We start from the raw sequence: 6910 nt of genomic DNA, 5'->3' as shown, positions 1-6910 counted from the left end.
AAACAATATTATCCACTGCATATCCATGTATCTAAGATCTAAACTGCTGGGCCCATATTTTTGTTTACCTCAGTGACTGATGCTTATGTGAGTAAAAGCTGCAGAATTGATCCCTAGATAGATAGATAGCTATTTTCTGATAAATTTCACAGCTAGTCAAAATTTTTTTTTTCTTTTCCCCAACTCTAGATCACCCATCCCTGAAAGAGCCAGTTTTTTACAAACCTTTTGTGTAGCCATTTAGCCAGTAAACAAAAGACTCAAGTGACTCATTTTATAAAAGGTCAGGCAAGGTTCTTTGGGTAGATGTGGTATCTTTTATCAGACCAACTGAGTAGTTGGAAAAAAATTCTTAGCAAGCTTTCGGGTGCAATCACCCTTCATCAGGCATAGGGAGTCTCTGCTGGTCTGAGACTCCAAGGAATGAGAGAAGCTAAAAGTGTGGCAGGATGTCAGTGAGAATGTAAATAGGTAGAAAATAGAAAGACAAAAGGTACAGCAGGGAAGGGAGAAGAAAGAAAGCAGGGGAAAAAGGCCAAAGGGAAACATTACAGTGATAGAATACAAGGTAGAAAAGAGGTTGTCTGTGAAAAAGGAAATAGCTGGAGATCAGGAAAACTAGAATGGGAGAAGCTAAAAGTGTGACAGGATGTCAGTGAAAATATAAATAGGTAGAAATTAGAAAAACAAAAGGTAAAGCAGGGAAGGGAGGGGGGAAGAAAGCAGGGGCAACAAAGGCCAAGGGGAACACTATAGTGGTAATAATACAAGGTAAAAAAGAAGCTATCAGTAAAAAGGAAATGGTAGGGAATCAGGAAAACAAAGGTCAGAAAAGTAAGGGAGGGAAGAGGAGGGGAGAAAAGGTGTGGGGCAGGGGGAAAGAAGATTGTACCAGGTCAGGCCGGTACCAGGTGAATCAGATGTCAGGCAGATTGTAACAAATCCAATGTCTATATTGAATCCATGATTTTTTGTATCCAGTAGGTTGATGAAGTGTATAGGCTCATCTACGAAGGATGTTTTATAAGTTCCCTTTGAGGAGTAGAACTGAGAGACTGAAGAGGGAGTGATTGTCCTGTGAAAAAGGAAATAGCTGGAGATCAGCAAAACCGGAGTGGGAGAAGCTAAAAGTGAGAAATGTGTCCCCACAGTTAGATTTTCGGTGTGCATTCATTCTGGTGTTCAGTTGTTGTTTGGTTTCTGCTACATATTTTCCATCAGGGCATTTGGTGCATGAGATGGATGAGATGTATAACATTTCTAGAAGTGCAGCTGTAGGATCCAGGAATGGTGCTGGTTCTGTTGTGGGGTGTAGTTATTGTGGAGGGAGGGAGGTGCGGAAAGCTGGTGGCAGGTTTTGCATTTCTTGTCCTGGCATGGGCTGGATCCCCTGGATGTGCTTTGGGCCAGAGGGAGTTTGCTTCTGGTGATGAGGTTAGCGAGGTTTGGTGCTCGTTTAAACAAGCATTTTATAAAAAGCATTTTACAATGAAATCTTCAAATAGGAACAGCTGTCATGTTTTGATTCTGATAGGCTACTTACTGCTAGGTGAAGAGCAGCTATTTGGGTTAATGTGTTCATTGTTATCAAACAATGTGACAGGATCAGATTTCTAGCTACCTTTCCCATCTATCCAATAATATTGGACGTGGCTGGTTCTATTATTGTAATAGTGGCACATTGTAGCCTCCTCACCAAAGACAGTAATTAAGGCTTTTACACAGGAAAACCCTTTAGCAAATGGCTGAACAGAAAGCCCTGAGCAGTCCCACTGGTGACAGTGGGACTATACACGTTTAATTCTAAATGTGTCAGAAAGCTCAGATAAATGGTCAAGAGGAAACTACTGTTTTGTCCCAGTTTGGCCAGGACAAGGCCAATTTAATAAAAGCTATCCTGATGTCCTAATGACACTTTAAAATTTCTGCCCAGGAAAAAGGTATACTATCCTACTACGGTGCCAAGCAACACATTAGTGAGATGTTATATCCTTACTACATGTGCTGGCTCCTAACTTGGAAGGAGTGTAGCCTGCTTAGGTCAGCACAGCACAGGCATCAATAAGGTCTGCTGAGAGAAAGCCAGTGGGTGAACACATGGCTGGCTCCAGAACTGGATGTAAGAGAACTGCATTAAGACAGATCTAGCCAGCTGGCCACACTATCTCCGATCTGAGCAGTCTGCCAAACAGGAAGAAGTGTGGCCACCATAGTGCAGCATTGCATGTGCATAAGTATTACTACCTAGAGGGTGGTTCCTAAGAGGATGGAGCTAGACTGTTCTCAGTGGTGACAGATGAGAGAACAAGGAGCAATGGTCCCAAGCTGCAGCAAGGGAAGTTTAGGTTAGCTATTAGGAAGAGGTTTCTCACTAGGAGGGTAGTAAAACACTGGAACAGGTTACCCAGAGAGGTGGTGGAATCTCCATCCTTGGAGGTTTAAGACCCAGCTAGACAAAGCCTTAGCTGGATGATCTAGTTAGAGATGGTCCTGCTTTGAGCAGGGGGGTGAACTAGGTGACCTCCTGAGGTCCTTTCCAACCTTAATTTTCTATGATTCTATTATATTCTCCTTTCTGACATTGTAAAGGCTTTTCCTACTGAAAATGTCTGAAAGAATTACCAGGAGGCTTGCGGAGGTCAAAACCTGCAGCTTCTTAAAGTACTGTTCATCCCAACAATGCAGATATTTCAGTACAGAAGGGTGATTGCTTTATTTGGGGTAGTATCAAATTGCAGCTATTTTTCAAGGATGTTCACTTATGACAGTAACCATGGATCTCATTACAAGAGCTTTATCCTCTCCAACCTGTGGAAATTACTCAATGAACACTGGTGTTTTTTACCCCACCCTTCTTCCTGCATTCCCTGTGATTTGTTCCATTCGTCTACTAGTTCTGGTCTTAATTTAAGGGCAGTGCCTACTCACATGAGTAAAATTAAGCACATAGATAAGCGAGTGCTGGTTCAGGACCTGCATTTGTGAGTTTGCTGAGTTGACATAATTAGCATGCTATGTCATTAGGCTTTATTACAACTCTTTGCTAAAAGGAAGCTGATCCCTTTGTGCTAGCATGAGGAGCACAAGTACCTTGATTGTGTTGGAGGTAATAAAAGCAACAGGTGCTTACTACGTAATGAAAGGAATACAGGTTGTATAGCAGAGACCAACCAGATAGTTGCAAAAAAACTTTATAATTTTACAAAAAGGAAGCAAAATTCAACACCTTAAGACCTGAAAGCTGACACCCTTGCTCCAGCCTTTTGTGTCTAGCAAAACTTGCATGCTCGCAGAGCAGCCACAACACAAAAGAAATTCCTTGCCCAGGAGAGGCTTCCATCACCCATCTTCCCACAAAATATGAAACATCACAACAAGAAAGAAGCATAATTCAAAATCCTGCTTGCCATCAGGTAACTTGGTGGTAAACAGACCACTCCAACTTTTACCTGAGCCTATTCTGCATAAAATGAACTTTTCCAACCAGGACATCTTACACCACCTTTCAGCTCTTCTTTGAAATATGAATTTTCAATTTCTACCTGGAAGAAATTTTACAATCTTTGCACTCTCCTATACCTGAGGAAGGGCACATATGCCCGAAAGCTTGCAAACAAAGAATATATTTTTTGCAACTGTCTAGCTGGTCTAATAAAAAATATCTCCTCCCCAGGAGTTCTGCTTACGTCTTCCTGCAGACCAACCTGTATCTCTCAGTCATGCTGAGGACTTTCAGTGCTGAAAAAAGGAAAAACTCCAGAAGCAGCTCACTCTTTCAAAGATATTTGTGGGCAGCACAGTCAAAAGCAGCAGTAGCCTTCACAAATTTTATGTAAATACTATAAAAGCAAATATCTTAAATATTGTTTCTATTGGAGGCAAGGTTTTTTCTATCTATCCCTATTGGTGACTGGCCACCCAGCTTTAAGCGCGTTGCCCTTCATATTGGAAAAGCTAGTTGCTTCTCCTGCCCTTGATGGAAATTTTAACTTTTTAGGGCCAAATCTGACACAGGTCAAACCTGAGCATCCCTTTTGTATTGTAAATGATTGGGTTGGGCTAGGTTTGGAATTAAATGTGTTAGGACACTGCCATAATATTTAGGTCTCTTAACAGAGATCTGTTGCTGATAGATTACCCTCCTGAAATCTCCCTACTGAAGCTGTTCCCTTCCCATGGCCACAAGTTGGTTTGTTAGGGGATTGTTTGTTTTTATTCAGAGCATGGTATACATTTACCAGGAGTTTGCAAATTGACATAGAGAAGACTGCCCCTCCTGCTAATGTAAAGAATGCAAACACAAGGAAGGAAGCACTTTGGATCTTTATTAGTGTCCTTTTGGAGATCCAGCCCTGCTCTCATTTAAGTCAAATGAAGTTTAACCATTGCTTTTAATGGGAGTAAGAGTAATAAGACCTAGGTCAGCAAAGTACATAAGCAATAAGTATTTACCTAGCTTACGGCATATGCTTAAACAATTTGTTAAACTGAAGGCTAAATGTTAATTAGATGTTAACCTGACACTGATCTTTTCAATATTTTTTTTAAAACAGCCTCATTTATTAATACTTTAAATGATTTAACCAAAATAATTTTAAAAAATCAAAATTACTTTATACATTTCTCCAGTTTCTCCTCTTGTCTCAGGTAATGAAAGATGCTCCTTATGTTCGGTTTATTATGCACTGAAAACAGCATACAATTCTGCTCTGACTAGATTGAGAGTCTGGCAGAAGTTTAAATCCAAACTAAAATGTCTTCAGAGAAATAAAATCTTCATCTCCAAATTACTCCAGTCCTACTACATCCGGTGTTTGTTTGTCTGTGTGTTAAAAAAATCCTAACTTTTAGGTCAATGTATAGAAGGGGTTTTTTATCATTTAAAGAGAAATACATAAATGAAATATTCAGTATTAGACTGGAGGAAAAAGCTTATGACTATTTCTAATTGTGTGCAATATGGTGCAAAGTACAGTGTTGCCAACTCATGATTTTTGGCATTGTTCTTAAAGAAGTAATAGGTGCCTACGTGTCACTCTGTACTGCATGTAGATGTTTTAGACATAATTAACAGCTATGTAAGAAGAAACTAATTTCAACATTGATGAGCCAGTTGATGTAACACGGAGCTACTGCTGCTCCTAAATTGTGCAAACAGTGTGACTAAGAAGCAGCTAAAAGGTGAGTTTTTAAATGTCTCACTATGACGCACTAGAAAAGTTCTGTGAGCAATATTTTTTAAAACCCCAGTGAGACTATGCCCTTCTTCCTCCTTGACCCACAGAGTGTCACCCTGACCCTCTGATTAATTCATGAGTTTCTCTCATCGATATGGGGTGCAAGACCAGGGCAGAAACTAGCTTGAAGCTTAAAGGAGAAATCTTGTGTGCATTTTATTAAAAAAAATAAATAAATAATAATAATAGTAAGCTTCAAAAACTTAGTTGCTCTTGTTCAAAGGCAAAGCACGAGAGAAATTTATTGCACAATATTGAAATGGAGTAACAATTTGTTTTGAGGTATAGGAGTTGCATAAAGAACATAAATGAACAGTCATTTACAATAAATGAATTCATTTACAATAAATGAATGTAAAAAGTCACAGGATAGAGCTGCAGCTAGGTCAAACCTAATCTTCAATTTCTGTTCTGAGACTTGGGTATAAAAAGAAGGCTCTCAAGAGCATGTTTACCACTGTACACAAATATACACAGTCCATAAAAAACACTTGTTTGCAGGGCTGGATTAACCCTTTAGTGGGCTCTAGGCAAACAAACTCATGGAGCTCTAACTTAATACCATATATTTATATTACTTTTTTTCACTGAATAATTATAATATATAAAATAAGCACAACTGGCCCTCTTCTTCCTTTAGGGCCCTATGCATGTGCCTCGTTTGCCTGTGTGGTAATCCAGCCCTATCTGTTAGTAAAGTCTGTAGAAGTTCATTCATAAGAAAATGAAGCAACTGGGACCTGGATTGAAAAGTCCTGGTCAGAAAGAAGCAGGAGGCAAGCCTTGATGAGCATAGAGAGCAGAGCTGCACTGCCTGGTGTCCAAGTGAGAGCACAGCAGCCTGCAGGAAGCAGTCTCTCAAGCCTTTCTCCCAGCCTCTGTAGCCCCTGTTCCCCCCCAGCCAATATGCTGCTGCTGTGTCCCGTCACTTGCTTGGGAGGCTGTTGGGTTGCAGATAAGCAGACAGTAGTCCTTCTGTGGGAGTCTGTGCTGGGATGGTGGGGCAAAGCTGGTGAAGGCATGGTTGGCAGATGGCAGCATGGTATGGAGTACTGCCAGGGACATCAGCATAAGCTGAGTAGGGAATCCTTTGGGTGGGGGCAGCAGGGTGTAAAACCACTGCTGTATTACTGATCTGCATGTTTTACTAACCCCCAGTATAGTTACTATAGTTGGGATTAAACCCCTAAATGCAACCCTTGCCTGGCAGAAAGATGGCATTTACATGATCTAAACCTCTTTTGTATCAGGAGCCATTTGTGAACACCGATAGCCAGTCCTGACCCAGCGCCCCTCACTCCTGACCCGCTGCCCCCAAACCCCAGCCCCCAGTGTGTAAAGCATGGGGCGGGGGGTGGCAAACAGCCCCTGGCAGGCAGGAACTCTGCCAGCCTGCAAAGGAAAGGGCCAGGGCTTCCCACTTTCTTTCCTTTAAAGGAGAGTCCATTTTTAAAAGTTTCGTGAGCTACTTGTAAAGTTTGTTTGCAACGTTTTCATATACCAAACATGCTGCCTCCTCCTCTTTGCAACACCGCATTTCCTGAACTTTGTCATGCCCTTGTGCCCTGTAAACAGCTGCTGCAGGTACTGCACGGATGCTGGGCAGGGTTCAAATTAGGGGTGAGGGCTGAGCACACCCCCCCCAAATTTGTAAATCCTAACCTGGGGGGGGG

The sequence above is a fragment of the Alligator sinensis genome, unplaced genomic scaffold (assembly GCF_000455745.1).
Source record: "Alligator sinensis unplaced genomic scaffold, ASM45574v1 scaffold659_1, whole genome shotgun sequence".
In the NCBI taxonomy this organism is placed as follows: domain Eukaryota; kingdom Metazoa; phylum Chordata; order Crocodylia; family Alligatoridae; genus Alligator; species Alligator sinensis.
This window is presented reverse-complemented; position numbering follows the sequence as displayed.